Below are 19,492 nucleotides of genomic sequence, written 5' to 3'. Positions count from 1 at the left end.
CCAGTGGTGCTCCCAGCCATGCCTTGCACCCATGGGGGTTCCTTTAAGCACCCTTAAAGTATCTCCTTTAAATCTGCTCCAAGTAGCATTTTTTTTAAAATTTATTAATTAAAAGCAGCAACAAGGGATCCCGGAGAACAACTCAACAGTTTGACTCGGCAGCATTTCAAGTGCCCAGTCCCAGCTCTCACTGCACCCCCATCCCTGCTGTGCTTCCCACAACGAGCTCTCAGCACAGGAGTCCTCTGAGCAACCACTCCTGTCCCCCTGAGACAGCACTAAACAGCTCTGACAACGTCTATTTAAACCTTATCTAAAAATACAGCTGGCCCTGGACCACTGCAGAAGCAGGTGAAGCCTTGGGGACTGTGAGACACCAAGGACAGACACTCAGGTCCTGCTCAGCTCACACTGTTCTTGGCTCTGATCTGCCAAGTCAGCAAAAAGCCTCCCTTCCAGGCAGCTCTCGAGTCAATAGTGAAGTCAGTAATCAGAGCATTCCTTGCAATTCCTAATTGCGTGCTTGGAAAAGGGCTCCGGGAGGATTTTTAAATGAATGGGAACAACAATGGATGCCCAGCTAACAGCTCCCAGGAGAAGTCAGAGGGGGAATTTGTGTTGCTGTCAGCCCTTTAAGACACCAAAGAGTTTCCATTCCTGCAGTCATCTTACACTTCGTGGTGCCCGTGGCCAGGCAGGCAAGAACCCCAAAAAACTCCAGGCAAGAACTCCTCTGATTAAAGGGCCACCTTGGCCACAGCAAGGGTTGGAACTGCTCTGCAGTACCTGCACAATCCACCTTAAGCCCAGGATTTTTGTGGGATGTGCATCCAGAAGGGCTTAGAGGTGCTTTTGCTTCCCCACAGCCTGGCTGAACCCACTCCCCGCCCTGGGCTGGACAACCCCAATTCTACACACAAAAGGACAGATCAACACCATCCCACTGCCCCAAGAAAGACCCTGGACACCAGAATGGATCTGAAACTCAACTCTATCATTCCATCGCATATAAATGGCAGACAAAAGGATTTAGGTTCATTTCTATCCATAGAATTAATTATGCACCCTATGCAAGAAGGTTCTTTGCCACTTCCCAAGGGAACAAGGTTTGAAATACCCACCGTGGGCTTCTCCCAAGCTTCTGAAGTCCCAGGTTTCCACCAGAGCATCTCACACAGGCTCAGATTTTCAATAACTCTTTTTACAGTGGGTGTTGGTCTTATCAACAGGATGAGTGTGCCCTGGCCCTGCTGAAGTGGGATACAATCCCCTAAAACCCGTTATCATGAGTTGCTCTTGTTTAATTAGACCACGTGATTTCCACCCAAAAAGAGAGGGCAAACCCCCCCAGTCTGCTGCTGCCTTTCCCACTCATCCCATGAGCTCAGCAATCCCAAGCCTATCATGGAACACTCAACCAGCCTTTCCCCTTCCTCCTCCAGCAGAAATCACCCACAGCTCCCTCAGGAAGCTCCTCTGATAATGCTGGAAGGACCTGGAAGTTCTTATCTGAGTCCAGGGGATGTTTTCAAAGAGAGGTGGGTCAGAGCAGAGCTCCTGCACAACCAGGGGGTTCCTGACATCCCTCAGCCTGGAATATCCCACTGGGTATTTCTGCACAAGGAACTGTTCAGTTCCAGTTCAGTTCCCTCTCCAGCTCTCCTGGAGCCCCTTTAGGCCCTGCAAGGGGCTCTCAGCTCTCCCTGGAGCCTTCTCTTCCCCAGGTGAACCCCCCCAGCTCTCCCAGCCTGGCTCCAGAGTAGAGGGGCTCCAGCCCTCTGATCACTTCCATGACCTCTGGACCTGCTCCAACAATCTTTTCTTCCCAGCACTATTCAAGGAAAAATCTAGTTATTTCTGGTACAATAGATGGTGTATGAGATTGATACAGCTCAGAATTAGAAATTCACATGGCAAAAAAACCCTTTGTCCCTCGGAATGGATGCATTTGAAAAGGTTTGAGATAAGGCTGATCACAAAAACACCACTTCTTCCATTAGGGAGAAAGTGGCCCTCCCAAAACCAAATTACATCCACTCAAGGGATGAAATCCAGTGGTATTAGTCCTGTTAGACTTTGCAGCCTCTGGCAGGTAGAAACCTGAATCAGGAAAAGGTTGGGAAAGACCTCCAAGATCAAGTCCAACCATTCACCCAGCACTGCCAAGTTCAAGGCTGAAGGTAGAAGCTGCTCTGATTGTTAATTCTCTCCATCAGCACTAAAACATCTGGTTTTGGGACCCTGAGATGAGCATCCAGGCAGAAAATATGAAAAAAAAAAAACACCAAGTGGGAACTGAACAGGACAAAGGAAGGTAAAGCAGAGACTAAACGTGAGCCCACACATGGTGAGGAGAGCGATTCCCACGATGGAGAGCAAGGGGAAGGAAGAGAGTCAGCCACACAGGGAACAATTGCTCCAAGGAAGGGGAAGCAGCATTGTTTGAGACTGAACAGAAAAGCACATAAACCAATCCCCCAACCCCTCATCCTTCAGGAAAAAAAAGAATGAAATAAAAGCATTCCCATAGTTTTGGGAAGGCTCAGCCCCACCTTGACATCACCCCCCCGCTCAGAGCCAGAGGGGAAGAGAAGCTGCTTTGTTTGGGTTTTCCCGAGCTGCTCTGCCAGCCCTTTTCCCCAGGAAGGAAACCTTCCACACTCCCCTTCCCCTCCAGTGTGCAAAGGATCCTTATTCCACCTCCCCCAGCCCCCCAGGAGCCCTGACAGGGCGAGGAAACAGGAGCCAGAGGCAGCAGCTCCCCGCTGGGTCATGGATTCCAGTCCAGCCTGGGGGAGCAGGACACCTGCAAGCTTTTCAGGAGCTTCCATGGGAAAGCACTCAGACCCAACATATCCCTTGCTTTCCCCCCTTTCATTGAGAAGCCCTCTCTCTTTCCAGCAGGGAATACCCCAGGGACAGGCAGGAGAGACGGGGCTGTGCACATCCCGTGTAAAAAACCGGAAAACTCGTTGCTCCATCTCACTTAATTCCAAGTGAGACGGAGCAATTCCAATCCCTGCTGTAACATGACTGCAGCTGAATTTTATTCCACTTAAGCCTTTCCCAAAATACCTGTGGTCCTTTGAGGTACTTCTTCCCCTCATGCCAAGCCTTGCAGGAATTCAATCCCATTAGCACATAACCATCATGGAATAACTGTGACATCCCGGGGATTCTTCCTGACAGGCTCAGCAGAGACCTCGCCAGAGGAGAAGTCCTTCAGGTATGAGGCATCCAAACCATCTGAAGCATCAAAGCCTCTCCTGTGCTCCGGATTTAGGGCTCATCCCAGAGCTCCTCAGCCTTCCCCGTCAGCAGTGGGAATAGCCCAAGGGGGATCTGAGCTCCGGGCCTGTCCCATCCCAGCATCCCAGAGGCAGCTGCCTTGGATCACTCATGTTCCATCTCTGGAAGTGCTCAAGGCCAGGTTGGATGGGGCTTGGAGCAAACTGGCCTGGTGGAAGGGGTCCCTGCCCATGGCAGGGGGTGGAATGAGATGGTCTTTAAGGTCCCTTCAACCTAAACCAGTGTGGGATTCTCTGATTCCCAATCCCTCAAAGTACAGGTCAGGGTAACCTTTAACGAATAAATCCCCTTCCCCTGATGTGTGGGGGGCAAAAGCACTTCATGCTTGGTCTTTAATTGATCCCAAATGCTGCAGGAGCCTCAAAGCTCTTCATCTGCCTTTTTAGTGCTGGAAAAATCACATCCTTGCTCCTCTTCCCAAAGGAAACTGGACACATCTGCTTATCATTCCCAAGCCCCATTATCTTCAAGCATTTTCCTACAAATATCTGTGCATTTCAACACTGCTCCAGCAGTATCAGGTCAGATACCACTCCTTCCTTAATGGTATCTTCTCCTAAATTCCTTCACTCTGGAAATGAGCTTTCCTCCAACAGGCACTGCACATGGATGATCCTGCCTGTTCCTCCCTGGATTTGTGGTGCTGACACTGCTCTGTGATTCCATGGAACCAGTTTATTAAACCTGGCTCTCTTGCTCAGCAATAATGAGCCTGTCCTAAGCAATAATTAAAGTTTAACCCCAGCAGTCCTTGCTAATCTTTGCCTTTTGCTTTAGAGGAAGGAAATGTGATCCCAATCTTTAGATCAAATGGCATCTGCGCTTCCATGGACAAAAGTAAATTTGTGATGTGCCTAATGAAGCCTAGAAAGATGTTTGAGATAATGGACAGAAAAATCTCTGCCCTTTAAAGACTTCCAGCTCCCAGAGTTATTGCAAGGCTTCCTATCATGCTTCAGAAAGTGGGGGTTGGTTTGTTTAGGGGTGGTTTTCGGTTGGGAGGGGTATTTTTAACCCCTTGAGCTCTCAGCCTCTGAAGGCTCTGATCCCTTAGATCCTGCCTCACACACGAGCTGGGAAATTCCTTCTCCAGGAAACACAATCATCCCCAAAAAAACCCCAGGAGACAGCTCTTTCCAAAGGCATTTTTTGCCATACCCAAGTTCCCCAAGTTGCATCCGAGCCACATAAATATCCAACCTACACATAAACCAATTAACTGCTTGTTTTAATTTAAACTCTTAAAAAAAAGGCCAATCCAGAGATGTCACAGCAGCATCAAGCTTTGCACTCAACCAGAAGTGGGATCCCAATGACTCAGGTGCTGTTTGGAGCCTTCAAAGCACAGAGGTTCCGTGACAGTCTGGAAGAGGAATCCAAACAGCAGGAAAGAAGAAGGGTGATTTTGTCTAATTAGGAGCCATCAAGCCACTGGGTGACAAATCCATTTGTGCTGGATAAACAAAGGCAGCCAAGCCAAGCTCCTCCATTGCCAAAACCAGCCCCAGGAGGTCAGTGGCTTCCTGCAGGGTCACTGCATGTGGGGACAGCTGGGATGGGATGCTGTCACTGGGACAGCCGGAGGGCAGGAGACCAGGACATGCTCCAGCATCTTCCTCAGACCTCAGAGCACCTTCCAGGGCCTAAAGGGGCTCCAGGAGAGCTGGAGAGGGACTGGGGACAAGAGATGGAGGGACAGGACACAGGGAATGGCTTCCCACTTCCAGAGGGCAGGGTTAGGTGGGATATTGGGAAGGAATTCCTGGCTGGGAGGGTGGGGAGGCCCTGGCACAGGTTGCTCAGAGAAGCTGTGGCTGCCCCATCCCTGGAAGTGTCCAAGGCCAGGCTGGAGCAACTTGGGATAGTGGGAGGTGTCCCTGCCCATGGCAGGGGATGGAATTAATGATCTTTAAGGTCCCTCCCAGCCCAAACCATTCTGCCTCCCTCTCCCTCCAGTGGATCCCACCCCAAGGTGTGTTGTGCTGTGTCTGTCACACCCTGGGGACACTCCCCAGGTTGGCAGCCCCTGCTCAGCAGCAACTGGACCCACCAGCCTTGGTCAGACACGGAGCAGCTTCAAACTCCCTCCTGATCAAACCAGTTTTCACCTTATTCGGTACTTTTTCCCCCCATAACAGCTCATAGCTTGTCCTAAAACGACCCACGTTGAGTGTGAAAACCACCTTTTTGCCAACAATATTTCAAGGACCCACGTCATGCCAAGGGAAGATGCTCCCACCTCCACAGGGGAGGTTATTCCGTGTGAATTCTCAGAGGAGCAGCATCCCCCACCTCCCACCACTCCCACGTGGGAAAGTGCCATTTCCATATTGAACAGAAGGAGCCAACACATTCCCTCCTGCCCTGCTCCCAGATTACTCACAGCACAGCCCACGGAGTCTCTCGGATCCAGGACACTGGGGGTGCAGCAGACACAGGTTCAGCTGCCAGACACTCCTGTGCAAATCTCTCTCAGGGAAGAGTGGCTAAAAATACCTCCCAGCCCTGTACCCACACCCCTAAAACTGGGATTTTACTCCCATTCCAACTGATCCAGGTTACTGGGATAGAAGCCTCCCCTACATATCTAAATCACTACAAGCTGCCTGGGTTTGAAAACCTCTGCTACACTCCCAGCCCGGCCCCGGGGCACCAAAATGTTCTCAGCCATCAGGATGAATAAAACCAACCCTCAGGGAAAGGTTTCGAGCTGCAGAACACGCCAGAAGGTGATGAACAAGTCCCTGGAAGGTTTTCCCATCCCCACCTTCACACCCCACTGGTTCCAAAGCTGCTCCATGAGCTGAGCTCGCTGGCACACTCGGGATAAAGTGGGCAGAGCCCTGTGCCAAATGAACCCCCCTGCAGAGCTCCCAGCTATTTCTGGCAGGTCAGGTCCAAAGCTGAAAGTATTTATGGAATCTAATTAATATCCATCACTGGGGGGGGGGGAGGGGATAAACAGATAAATAATCACAAATCAAGGGTTCATCCTTTGGCTGTGGCACTGGAAAAAAAGGGCTGGAAAGGAAAAGGGGAGGAGAAAAACTGCTGCAGGTTCCTTTTCCTTGTCCCATTCCATGCATTGGACTTCCTCCAGTAAACCTGGATCACTGCTCGTGGCAAAGAGTGACATTAAGCTGAAGTTACTGTTATAACCGAGCAAAACCTCTGTACTGGAATGTTGGAGCCTACACAGCTTTTTCCAGAGCCTCTCTCCCATCTCAGCCCCTAAAAATCCCCCTGTCAGACATGTCTGCAGAGCAGTTGTGTCAAGAAGCCAAAGAGCAGCACCTGAGGAAGGTGGATTCATTGGAATACACCCCAAGGAAGAAAGAAATCTCCATTCTGCCTTTCTACAGCATCCAAGTCTTCTCCACCCTCATCCTGCCCCACTGAGGCAGTGCCACATCCTTTAACCAGGAATACACTTATCTCCTCCACCAAAATCACTGGTGTGTGGATAAAACACAGATGATCCCAAATCATCCCCCAGTACCTCAGACATCCCTCCTTTCAGAGTCATCAGCAACCCAAGACTTCATGGCAAAAAAAAAAAAAATAAAATCACATTGTCTGAGGACAAACAAGCAACACGTTGTTGTCTCAGGGTTGTTTCTCTGTGGGAATTCAGTTGTGGGTAAAAACACGATTCGAGTGTTTCTTAAATGAAAGGAACCAAACAAATAAATGCAGCAAACACAGGCAGTTTCTGCCTGAGCTGGAGTGTGACAGGACACAACTGAAGCCCTCCAGGAGCCAACCCCTCATTCTGAGCAGACCTCAAGCTCCCGAGAGCTCCAGGATGACCAGACAAAGGTCTTCACCGTGACATCACCTTTTCCCATCATTTTAGAGCTCTCCTGTAAAAGCCACAGAGGTGGCAAACCCTACTTTTTGTTTTTTCACGTTGTAAATGCTGGACAAAGGTAGGAGATCAAACTCAGTAGCTGGTTTTGGCTGTACAACAAGAAAATTATTGAAATACAGCCCTCGTGTTGCGTGGCAGGGAGAGGATTTATTACTGCAGGGACACAAGACTTTCCCCAGAGCTACCTGCTCCTTCCCAAATTCCAGGCACTGAGTCCTGGGGGGAATCCAGACACCTCAGCAGTCCCTATATATCCACTCACAGCAGAATTGCTTTCCAAGCTCAGCCACTTGCAGCTGTATTTATGTTTTTAATTCCAGCCCAAAGCTTGTTCTCCACCGCTCTGCCATTTAACAAGCATTAAACCTGATGGAGCATGAGACATAACAGGGTTTTACTCACACCCCAGCCAAGAGCTGCCTCAGAGGAGCTGACAAGAGCCACAAGTGGTTTAGGCAATATTTATATCACACCTTTCCATCAAAAAAAAAATTAAAAATAAAAAATTAAAAATTAAAAAGCCAAAAGCCAGCCTTTTGGAATCAGATATATGGGATTTGTCACCACAACCAGCCAGTTTGGGAGCAGGTCTCATGAGCCTCAGGCAGTGCTGAAACACAGCAATAAGTTTTAGGGTGAAAAAAGAATATAACAGAAGACAGTGGTGGCTGAGCTGAAATATTTACAAGGAAGAGGTGAAGTGCAGCTCCTTGACCAAGCACTGGGGTTTTATCATTAAATACTCAGAGAAGAGTTTTTCCTCTCCCCCAAACTGCCCCTTGGAACTCCATGAGCCTTTGCAAGCAATTCTCTTCTGGAGCCAAGCAAAGGGCTGGGAGAAAAAAACCCCAGTAAATTGGGCTGAGCCCAGATCTGCTGCCAGACACCGAAAGGTTAAGGGAGGATGGTGCACACAGAACATGATTTGAGCTGTGCTTGCAGCCTCCTCCTCCCACCACTCAGTTATTTGTTCTCCCTCCCAGATTTCACCCCAGGCTCCACCATGGATGTGCTTCCCTTCCAACTGGAAGCAGAAAACTGAATTCTGAAAGGCATGAATCGTGTGAGGGATCCATTTAGCAGCTCTCCAGGTTAAAAGGGGATTTGCAGTCACTGCCACCACCTCCCCTCAATGCCAAAGGCTGCTTTGGGTTTTCTCACAGAGATATTTCCACTCGAGAAGCTTCCCAGGAGACAGAGCTTGAAGCATAAGGGCTTTGAGCCACAAAAAGCACCGAAAGATGCTTCTTTCTCCCCAGTTTTCCAGCACGTGGAGTCAGTTCAGGTCTAACAATTAGTGCAGCAATTCTGGTACAAATCAGACGGCTTGGCTCCATGAGGCACTGGAATTGGGCAGCCCCAGGAGCTCCCATTTCCACTGGCCTTTTTGGCTCAGCTGCTATCCCAAAGCCCAGTTAGGAGCACTGTGTTAAACTGTGTTAAACCCCCTCAGCTGATCACACAGTTCCACAGCTGAGCAGTGACAACTGTTTGCTGAAGGAGTGACCCCGATGGCACAGTTTGGGATCTCCACGGTCACAGTGACCCCATGCACAGACCGTGGGACAGCAACTGGTGTTTGCTCCCAGTTTTGGCAAAAGCCCGCTCTTCCAACAGCTCAGCAGGGCTCATCTGCCTTGGACTAAGCCTGGCTCAGCCAGTGTAAAGCCTGGAGCAGAGCTTTGCAGAGGGCAGGCACATTTCAGCCATGGTACTGTCACATCATTCTTGCCAAGTCCCAGCCCCTTCTCTCCTCCAGCTGCTTCAAATGAGCCTTCTCCCTGCCCTTCCAGCACCTAAAGGGGCTCCAGGAGAGCTGGAGAGGGACTTGGGACAAAGGGGAAATGGCCTCCCACTGCCAGAGGGCAGGGTTAGGTGGGATATTGGCGTTTTTTTAGGGGGATTTCTTGGCTGTGAGGGTAGGGAGGCCCTGGCACAGGTTGCCCAGGGAAGCTGTGGCTGCCCTATCCCTGGAAGTGTCCAAGGGCAGGTTTTATGAGGCTTGAAGCCACCAGGTCTATGAAACATGCCCATGGCAGGGAGTTGGAACTGGATGAACTTTAATGTCTCTTCCGACCTAAATATTCCCACGACTCTAGAGAACCTCTTTAGAGTCCCCACAGCAGCACAATGTTCTAAAACTGGGATAAAAACAAAGCCTTCAAATGTACACGTTTTCTGAACACTTCCAGGGACAGTGATTCCACCACTCTCCTGTTCAATCCACATAGAGACCAGCTCCCACCTTCATTAAACATCAGCCAGCTCATTACACCCCCACAACAACCAGGCAGCTGCACCTCAGACACTCCATTTCCAAGCCTCCATCCCAAAATTCCCCTTTTCCTTTAAACAAAAAGACAAGACACGCATTTGAGAGGGACTCACAGAGCAGCAGCGCTTCCAGCACAATTCCTTGTTGGATGTTTCTACACAGCTAAAGGACCCCAAACACCCTCATGTCCCAGGCCCTGCTCTGGTTCAGGTTCAGCAGAGCTGACAGAGCTGAGCTGGAGCAGCTCTTGGAGCAGCTGGAGGTTTATGTGAGGCAGAGCAGGCTCGTTCCAGACCCTCCCTTATCACCACTGCAAATATCAGCACAGATAGAGCCGCACGTCACGCCCGGGGAGCTGCAAGGAATGGTCCTTTCCCCTCCTCTGCCCCCACCTGCCCCAGCCTGTGACCTGCTGCTCACCCCAGGGACCCTCCCCAGCCCACACACTGCTCCAGGGAAAGGAGACTCCAGACTTTAGGCCAGTCACATCCCTCCAGGAAACATTGCAGCCAAGCTACAAAGTTCAGGGAAATAGGGAAAAAGCCCTTCTTTTCCCTGAGCTGGAAGAGGAGAGGCCAAAAGAACAGAAGTCTCACAGGTCCAGTAGAGCTCAATAGAACCACTTACCACAGAAGCTTGGACTTAAATCCCTTCTGTCCTGAGAGTCCTTCACATAATAAGCTGATCCTTTTAGGAGTAGAGAGGACCCCCCTAATTTAAGCTTATCCTGCTGTCAGAAGTGGACCTCTAACTTTTCACTGCAGGGCATCTCCAAAGTAGTCCGGCCACCAGGTTACAGCTCCCCAATAAACCCCCAGGCTTTGCTCCTGCTAAACTAACCTCGTTCCCACTGGGACACGGTGTGTTTATCACACCAAGAAGATAAACCCCACGAGGGCTTTTCAACCCAGCAGGAACCTTTGCTTTCAGGTCAAATCCAACCTCACTGTTAACAAGCCCCTCCTCTGGCCCCTTATGAGAAGGGACCATCCAGCAGGGCAGGGACTGATGCCCCTGCTCGAGGTGGCACTGGGGCAGATCACCAGCATCAGTAAGGCTTCCCAGAGCTTTTCCAGCCTGGCAGATGGGGCAGAATCCCCCCTCTCCTGCTGCCCACATTGTTTTTGATGGAAGATGCTGTGGGTGGACTATCCCATTTTTTAAAGGCCACCACATTCCATGTGTCAGCCCCTCAACACCATCCAAGAAGCCGAGCTGGCTCTGCCTTCAGCAGCAGCAGGAGAGGTGCCCAGAGCAGGGTTTCTGGAATGCTTTCCACCAGAAGCACATTCACCCAGAGACTCCCTTCACAGAGCCATCCCAGAACGATCCCACCCAGCTCTGGAAGTCCAGGAAGACCACGGGGCACATCCTGAGCTCCACGTTACCCCTCACACCCCACACAAGCTCCAGACCAAAGCACGTTGAAGGGCTGACGCTACAACACGAGCAAGGACATCTCCAAACTGGCCTTCAGCCACGCTGCTCCCGCCTGTGTGTTCAGGGACGTTGCCCTAATCCCACAAGCAGCTTTATTTTCCTTTGCAAAGCCAAACCGTCCCCAAGAGCCGGCGCGGTTTGCACGTCGGGAACACGCGGAGACGCAGAGCGGTGACCTTGTGAGGCACAAGGGCTCGTGCCTGGCAGCACAAGGGACACCAGAGCACCCTCACTCCCAGCACATTAACATTTTAACAGATACAGCTGTCCTACACTGCATTCCTTCAGTATATAGCTCTCCCAGAGCACAGCCTGGAGATGCAAACAAAAAAAAAACAACAACCCCACATCCCTACGCAAAGGAGACGGATTAGGAAACACTTGTGATAAGGGAAAGTATCTCCAGCTGAGCTGTCAACCTTGCACTTTAAATTAGGCTTGTAATGAGGACTGCAAGCACTCTGCATTTCAGCGATTAACTCACAGCTAAATAGCAGTTTTAAGACAGATTCTGCCCCCAGGTTTCAGGCAGGAGCAGAAGAGGAGCTTGCAGGATGTCACACAACAGCAACTCACACCAAAGCCCGAGCACAGAGGGTAAAGTCACCCCCTAAAATAAGAGCCTCCCACCACTAGATATTTACAAAGCATCAAATGCAACACAGCAGGTGGGTTGGGAGCTCAGAGGACCCAACTCAGGAAATAAGAAGACAGTAATATCAAAGTGCCTGCCAGAAATGTAGATATTTATGTAAGTGCTGGAAAAAGGGGATTACAAGCTCAGCGTCCCAAGTGCAGAGCAATCCTTGATGAGGAACATCATTTGCACGTGAACAGGAGCACGTCCAAAAATAGACCTTTTGAGAAGCCACAGGTCTGGCCTCACCTCTCAGCTTGATGAATTCCAGGGCTCCCAACAATCCCACAGCCAGCCACAGACTCCAGGGGCTGTTCAGGCACTTACTGTGCAGCCCTGAAGGCTCAAACAGCCAACTTGTGGCCAGGGATGGAGAAATCACATCCCCAAAAGCTTGAGAGCAATGGAGCCAACCAGCCCTGGACACCCAGCGCTGCCTCTGTGCCGGGTTTCCAACTGCACAGGGTTTGACTGACAGTTTAAAGTCTCATTGACAAGATTCATGAATAATTAGGAGGTGGATTGACACCAGAATTCCCACAATACCCGCAAACATAATCAACTGCTGGATCAGGCAACTGCCTACAAAACATCACCCACCTGACAGCTCCGAGGAACTTCTTTATGGGGCTTCTTCGTGCAAAGAAAGAATCACAGAATCAGCAGAGAAAGGTTTGGGTTGGAGAGGATCTTAAAAACCATCTCGTTCTACCCTCCCTGCCATGGGCACCTTCCACTAGACCAGCTGCACAGATGCTGGTTTTGAACACACACTTCTTACTTTCTCCAAAAAATGCCCTTTTGGCCTCCAAGAGAGGTCAGAGGGTTGGATGAGTCCTTCCTGCATCACCAGCTGAGACACACAGGAAATATTTTAATCCCAAGGAAAGCATTAATTACCTCTTGGCAATAAAATGAAAGCAAATCCGAAAAACACACACACACACCAAAATCCGCCCAAATATCTCAGAGTGACCTCACCCCAGAGGTAAATCCCTGTAAACAAACCTAAGCCCTGCCTATCCATCCCAGAGGCACCAGCAGGACCTCCAGGCAGCCTGACCTGAGCAGACCCCAGCCCCACCTTGCCCCCTGGCAGCATTATGGAAAAGCACCGGGCACAGCAAGGCACGGCCTGGAACAGATCCCAGTTTTATCACCACTCTCCAAGGTTTTGTTCAGATAAGAGGGTTCCAATGTGGTCACACACAAGGGCCAGCCCAGGGTCCTGCCCTCCTGGCAAGCTCCTGGGCAATCCAGCAGGACAACAAGCCCAGACATGAGCCCCAAATCCTCTCCAAGCTCTTGAGTGCCCTGCTCAGGATTAGACCTACTTCCCAAGGATCCCGTGGAACACCCTGAGCATCACCCCGTGACCTTCAGGCACCGATTCCCACCCTCCGGAGCCACCTCCAAGCCCAAAAATTGGCTGCACTTTATTTGTTTTGCTGCAATTGCATCAGGCCACCAGAACCCTGACTTGATTTTAGGTTTGATTTACGAGTTGGTGACTGTCAGCTCCAGGGATCCATCAATAAGTGGCCCAAAATACAATCTATTAGAGCGGCTCAGAACCCTTTGAAGGGTACAACCAGTCCATTACATCTTTTTAAAGGCTACACCCAAAAATACCTCTTAAAGGAAACTGGGTTTCACCTTGTACTATTTCAGTCAGATGCAAAAATGCTTTCCCTGAGCAACCTGGGCAAATGTGAGCCTGAAACTAAAACCAGCAAACGACCAGAATATTTCTGCTCTGAGCATCTAAACCCAGGCTGGGGGAGGGAGAAGTTTCGTTTCACCTCAGCCGGGAGGAGGAAAGGGAAGCAAAGCACAGCAGCCAGATATTTATAAAGAGATTTTACAAGCTCCAGCAGAGTTTTAAGAGAAGCAGGTTTTAAATAAATAAATAAAGATTCAAGGCAAGCTCGCTCCGAAGGGGAAAAGTGGAGGATAAAAAGCTGCTTAACACAGTGAAACAGATCCTTTGGAGCAGTCCCAGACAAGAAGAGAATAGAACTTCCAGTCCATCACCTCCAAGTCCTCCTGGATCCCAAACACCTCACAGAAAGCCTGGCTCCCACACAGAGGACACAGGGGATAAAGGGCAGGAGGATTCAATTTGGCATGACTAAGGAATTAATATTAAGAGCACTCCCAGCTATCTCCAAGGAAGAGATGAGCCACCAGCAGGGCTCTGCTGGGATGGAGCTGGTTCCCAGACTTGTGCATCACCCCAGCAAAGGTACCATTTTCCCCTCTCCTGTCCCCACCTCACCCTTCATCCAGTGGGAAAAACTCAAACCAGCCACTTCAGCAATACCTGGATCAAGAGCCACACTCACAAAAAAGAAAGAATATCAGTGAAAAAAAGATATTCACAAAAAGAAACCTTTTTTCATAAAGCTGAGCCTGCCCAACGACCAAGAGGGCAAAAAAAAGACAGAGCTCAATCACGATCTGGAATGGATTCCACGGGTGAAAACTTCCCAATTGCCACCCAAGAAGGTCCTTGGTTGAACACTCTTCAGGGGAACACTGTACCTCGAAACCACTCCCTGGTAGGAATCTTCTACAAGTATTTAATTGCATATAAAACAAACAAACAAAAAAAAATCGGGCTTTTTCTTTTTTTTTCCAGGCTGTTGAGCAATGACAGACTATTTCACCAAATACTCAGGCAGTTGTCCTGCCAGTGTCTGTGGGTATTTTTGGAGGAAGTGGGGAGAACACAGTGGTTAACTCAAGAGGAAAAAGCAGCAAAGCCAACCACCACCACCACGCAGCTATTTTTTTTTTAATTTTGTTTTTGAAAGTCAAGCCATGCATTAAAGGAGCTGCACCTAATCGCTGTTTATAGAGGGGCTGGCAGGCAAAACCGCTGCTATAAACAGTCCCTTAAATCCCTTTTCCCGGCGTCACGCTCGGAATATTCCCACAAAGGTACATCAAACGCCAGGAGCGGAGCTGGAGGGGGAATATTGGGTTTGGGGAAGAAGGGAGAGGGACGAGGTGCAAAGGTTGTCACCTCCACGTGCTGCCCAGCGTGGACAAGGAGGCAGCTCTCGGTGTGACACTGCCCTCTCCTGAGCAGAGGGCACTGCTCAGCTCCACGGCCGGCCCAGCACCGGGATTTTGGGCAGGAACAGCCCCGAGCAAACACTCAAACAGAGGGAGAAGCTGAGACACCGCTCACCCCACAGCAGCTCCAGCACAGCCACAGCCTCCTCCTCGCACCAACAGCACTACATGCACTTCAGCACGAGGATGAACCACCCCTATTCAGGCTCCTTGAAGCTTAATTAGCAGCTGCTGCTAATTAACGAAGCCTCTTTATGACCAAGGCAAAGTGGCTGCCAGGTGGATCCCATTCCTTCATCACCGGGCTTGGAGCAACCTGGTCTGATGGGAGATGTCCCTGCCCGTGGCAGGGGGTTGGAGCTGGATGAGTTTGAAGGTCCTTTCAAACCCAAACCATCCTGTAAATCCGGGAATATCCACACGAAGGTGCAAAGCCCCTCGTTCCAGGGCTGTGGGACAGGAGGTCGACCCCTGTGGCTGCAAAATCTCAAGGAAAAGGAGTTTCAAACCAGGGAAAGCACATTCCTACAGCTCACATTTGTAGGAAAGCTGCTCTCAGGAGGAGCCCTACCGTGAGCAGCCCCCCCCCAATGTCGCTGTCAGGGATAACCACACCTTCCCAGGGTGCCACAAACCAGGAGGATTTCAAAGGTGCAGCCGTTCCCTTTCATCCTCACCCTCGGGAAGGCTCACAAAGAGGGTTAAAGGCCAATACTGCCCCCGGGTGTGTCTGGTGAAAGGGCACCCAGCTCCAGCTTCCACCACCTGTGAGCATCAAAGGGCCTCCAACAAACAACAGGGTGAAGGAGCCACCTGGGACCCGACCTCAAACCCCCCCCTGCGAGTTACTCCAACCCACACGTTAAAAAAACTAAAAAAACAAACCAACAAACCCCTAAATATTTTGGCACCGAGCAGTGTGAAACACCCTGGCAATTTGAAGGCAGTTACTCCAGATCAAACACACGTGGACATGGAGTTCATGGGGGAAAGTACAACAAATAGTCCCCGGCCCTTGCAGCTGCTTCGGCGTCTCGTTGGAATCTTCCAGTTCATAAAAGCAATTTGTTGCCTTGCAAAAACCAAACCTGATATCATTCATTCTGAGCCAGCAGTTTCTGAACCTACAACCAGACAGCCAACAGATTGATCCGCCCAGGGCTCATTTTCATTGTGAACACAAAAGCCAAACATCGGCCGTGCCTCGCCACCGAGCGCACAATTCATCCCAGGGAAGAGCAGAACATGCAGAACATGCTTATTTAATACAAGTACAGCGTGCCAGAGACACCCACTCTAAAATTAACTCTGCCATCAAAGCACGGCTTTCAATTTGCCACTGAAGAAGCGCCTTCTAAATCCCAGGGAAATATTCTGCAGCCCCACACCGCTGGGATATCGTCAGGAAGATGCTTCGAGGGGGAGAAGGTGTTAAAAAAGCAGGGTTTGAGGATTCAGGAGGCATCACTGCTCAGGTGGATAAAGGCTGTATAATGAATTAATGGACTGCTTTCCACAGCAATCTGATGGCTGGGGAACACAGACCTGCCAGGCAAAATGCGAGGCAGGAAATCCATTTCCCTCAGCTTTTCCCCAGGAACCTGCCAAGCGCGAGCTGGCAATTCCTGAGGGGGAAAGAAGGGAGTCCTCCTGCATCCCTGTGCGATCCAACCCCCAAAAAAACCTCTTTAAGGAGCAGCACTGGGCTAAGTTTTGCTGGCTAATAAGCAGCAATCTAAATTTCCTGGCAGCTGGAGCATCCCGAGGAGATCCAGCATCAGAACGGCGCACTTGGATCGAACGTTCCCCGCGCACGGAGTAACTTTTAATGGAGAAAAATCCACACAGGCTTCCTGAGCAACACTCCTTTTCCTCCACAAAGAGCCAGCAAAGGGAACCAGAATTCCATTTTTGTTACAATTTCACACACAGCACAGTCAGGACTGTTCCTGTCAGCTCTCCATAATCCCTTTCCAGCCCCAAAATAACCCTTAAGCCAACACGATTACACGTAACAGTGGCTGGACAGACCCAGCCCTAAAACCCCACAGCACGGGGAGTTCGCCACAGCCAGGTTTTTTCTGGCTGCAGAATCCTCATTTCCACCTCGCCAGGGGGGAAATTTCACAGCTTCCACCCCAGGAATTGCTCCACCAGACCTTTTCCAGAGGAAAATGTGGACTGCAACTCCTCAGTGCCCAGTTTTCTGGGCGGTGACGCTTCAGGACGTGGGTGAGACCTTCAATAAAACACCAACGACATGATTTTTTTTCCCCCTTTTTGTTCCCCTGAATTACTCCTTTTTCCAAGCAGTTTCTCTGGCAAGCATCAAGATAAAATACCACCCTCTACATTCACCCTCTGGCTGAAAAATTTGGGGTGTTTAACAGTGGCTTTGCTGCAGTGGGGGGATGTCCCCAGGAACCATCCAGGACATCCCTGAGCATCCTCACGGGGTGCTGGGAGACTGTGGGTGCTGGATGGGCACTGGGTGCTCCTCCAGCTGGGCAAGCAACAATAAATCCCTCTTGGGATTTTGCTGCCTCAGGATTTTAGGGCTCTGGACAAGCCCTGGGACTGTGGGACACTGCAGATGCCAGGATTTTATATCAAAACGAAGCATTGCCTGGCACACAAGTAGGGCCTAGAGGAGAAAAGCAGGGGAGCAGTTCTACACCCTGATAACTGGGGGGTCTCAGAGACCACAGGGGGCACCCCAGCACCTCTCACCAGGTGGGTGCCCACCCACAGCCCCCCATCACATCCCAACTTTGCTTGGGATGCTCCTGGCCAGGTGAGCCACCCATGGGGGGCACACAGCGTTTGGGGGGGCACAGAGAGCAAAGAAACAGCTTTGGGGAACGGGGAAAAAAAAAACAAACAAGCACTTTGTGGGGCAAAGAAACACCTTGTGGGAATGGGGGAAAAAAAATCCACATTTGGGGGCAAAGAAACACCTTTGGGGAATGGGAAAAAAACAAACAAACAACACGTTTAGGGGCAAAGAAACAACGCAGCACTTTTTTGGGGGCGTCAAACCAACCCATCTGTCACACACCCGACACCCCCCCACCGGCTCAGCACCGTCCCCCCACCCTGGGGTCACCGCTCACCCCCCTCGCCAAAAGGTGGATGCCAAAGCCCCCCCAGCGCTCCCAGTGCTCCCCAGTGCCACCCTTTACCTGCCGCTGGGGAATCCTCCAGCTCGCCGAGCCCCGGGGGAGGGGGTGCCCCTGCCCCGCCGAGGCCGCGCCCCGGCACGGGGTGGGATGGGGCGGACGGACGGACAGACGGACGGACGGACAGAGGCGCGGACGGAGGTGCCGCCGCCGCGTCCCCGGTCCCCGCAGCCGGCTCGGCTCCGCTCCCCGAGCGGGGCGGGCGCGGCACCGGCGGCTCCGCCCCGGCAGCAGCAGCAGCAGCAGCAGCAGCAGCAGGAGGAGGAGGAGGAGGAGGAAGGAGCAGAAGGCTGTGCCCGCTCGTTCGGCTGGTTTTGGGGTATCCCTGCGGGATGGGAAGCCCTGCACGGTGCGGGGCCGCGGGGGTGCGGGGCTGGGGGATAAGGGCACCCCTGGAAAGGGAAAAGCACCACCACCCCCGTTCCCCTTCTCCCTCCCGCTCGGTGCTGTCCCAAAGCTCGGTTCTGGGAGACGTGGGAAAGCCAGGGGGTGTTTGGAACTGTGGATGGGGATTGGGAATGCTGAGCTCCCCCAAAGGGCAGAGAGCACCCGGGAATGGGTTGGGTGGGAAGGAACCTTAAAGCTCATCCAGTTCCATCCCCAGGACACCTCCCACTAGCCCAGGTTGTTCCAAGCCATGTCCAACCTTGGACACTTCCAGGGATGGGGCAGCCACAGTTTCTCTGGGCAACCTTTGCCAGGGCCTCCCCAACCTCACAGCCAAGAATTCCTTCCCAACATCCCATGAAACCCTTCCCTCTGGCAGTTCCTCACATCTGCATCACCCATCACCTCCCCTTCACCATCCATCTTCCTCCCCTGAACTGGGATATAGGGATGTTGTCCATCCCGAGGAGCAACATGTACATCCACACACACACTCAGAGTGGAAGGAAAATAAAAATCTGACCTGGAAAACCTCCACAAGTTGGAGCAAATATATGGCCCCTGTGCTGCTGTCAACTGGGCACCAGTAAATCCCTGCTTGGCAGCAGGAGCAGAGTGGTCACATCACTCACATCATCATCATTCCTGGGGTATTTACATCCAAGGCAATCCTGTCTCAAAGAGGGATGGGATGGGATGGGAGGGATGTTTTGTTCCCATGTGGGTGGTTGGAGGTGGATAAAAAGGCTCAGGTTCAGGCTTTGCAGCCTCCTGGTTTCTCCTGCTCTTTCCAACTCACCTTTCATTTCTTTTCCGATCCCCTTTCATCACCTGCACTCGATCCTCCCTCAGATCCTGAACTCCCAGGAGTGGAGCTGCAGCATGGACCTGATCTCCAGGCTGAGGCCACCCTGCTGTGGGGTCCTCAAGTCAGAGCAGTTTGGGGAGAGGAGGAGTGTTCTGTTGGATCTCAGGACTTGTTTTCTTCACGTTGCAACACCACGGGTCACTTGGGGTGAGGAGGATGCCCAGGCCTGCCCAGCACTGTGGCAACACTGAACTCTGTCCTGACTGGGAATTTTTTGCCCTTCTTGATGCAAGGTGACAAAAAACTTTAGCTGAGAGCAACAGCTTCAGGGTTTCTTGCTGCAAATTGGCCATTTCCCACTTTTTCTGGCCCAGCCCTGAGGGAGTGCACGGTCCAAGCAGTGCAGAAGGAGGGGATGTGCTGTCAAAATAACAAGCAAGTGTGAGGCAGATGCCAGGCTCCTCTTTACTGAGCCAGACGAAGCCAAGAGGTCACTGGCAACTGT

At 51.2% G+C, this 19,492-nt stretch overlaps 1 protein-coding gene across 2 annotated transcripts in view; it reads right to left on the bottom strand.

Annotated features, from left to right (window-relative positions):
• Nucleotides 1-17,985, bottom strand: part of GDPD5 (glycerophosphodiester phosphodiesterase domain containing 5) — a 110,697-nt gene extending 92,712 nt beyond the window's left edge. Inside the window, exon 1 of one of the 2 annotated variants that reach the window (XM_064643959.1) lies at nucleotides 17,796-17,985. The gene's annotated coding sequence lies outside the window, so the exon portion shown is untranslated. The remainder of the gene's footprint in view (nucleotides 1-17,795) is intronic. The other variant, XM_064643958.1, reaches the window with a different exon arrangement.
• Nucleotides 17,986-19,492: the final 1,507 nt, after the last annotated feature.

Source organism: Pseudopipra pipra, chromosome 2 (genome assembly GCF_036250125.1).
Source record: "Pseudopipra pipra isolate bDixPip1 chromosome 2, bDixPip1.hap1, whole genome shotgun sequence".
Classification (NCBI taxonomy): Eukaryota; Metazoa; Chordata; class Aves; order Passeriformes; family Pipridae; genus Pseudopipra; species Pseudopipra pipra.
Note: the sequence above shows the minus strand (reverse complement) of the source record. Positions and strands in the feature narration are given on the sequence as shown.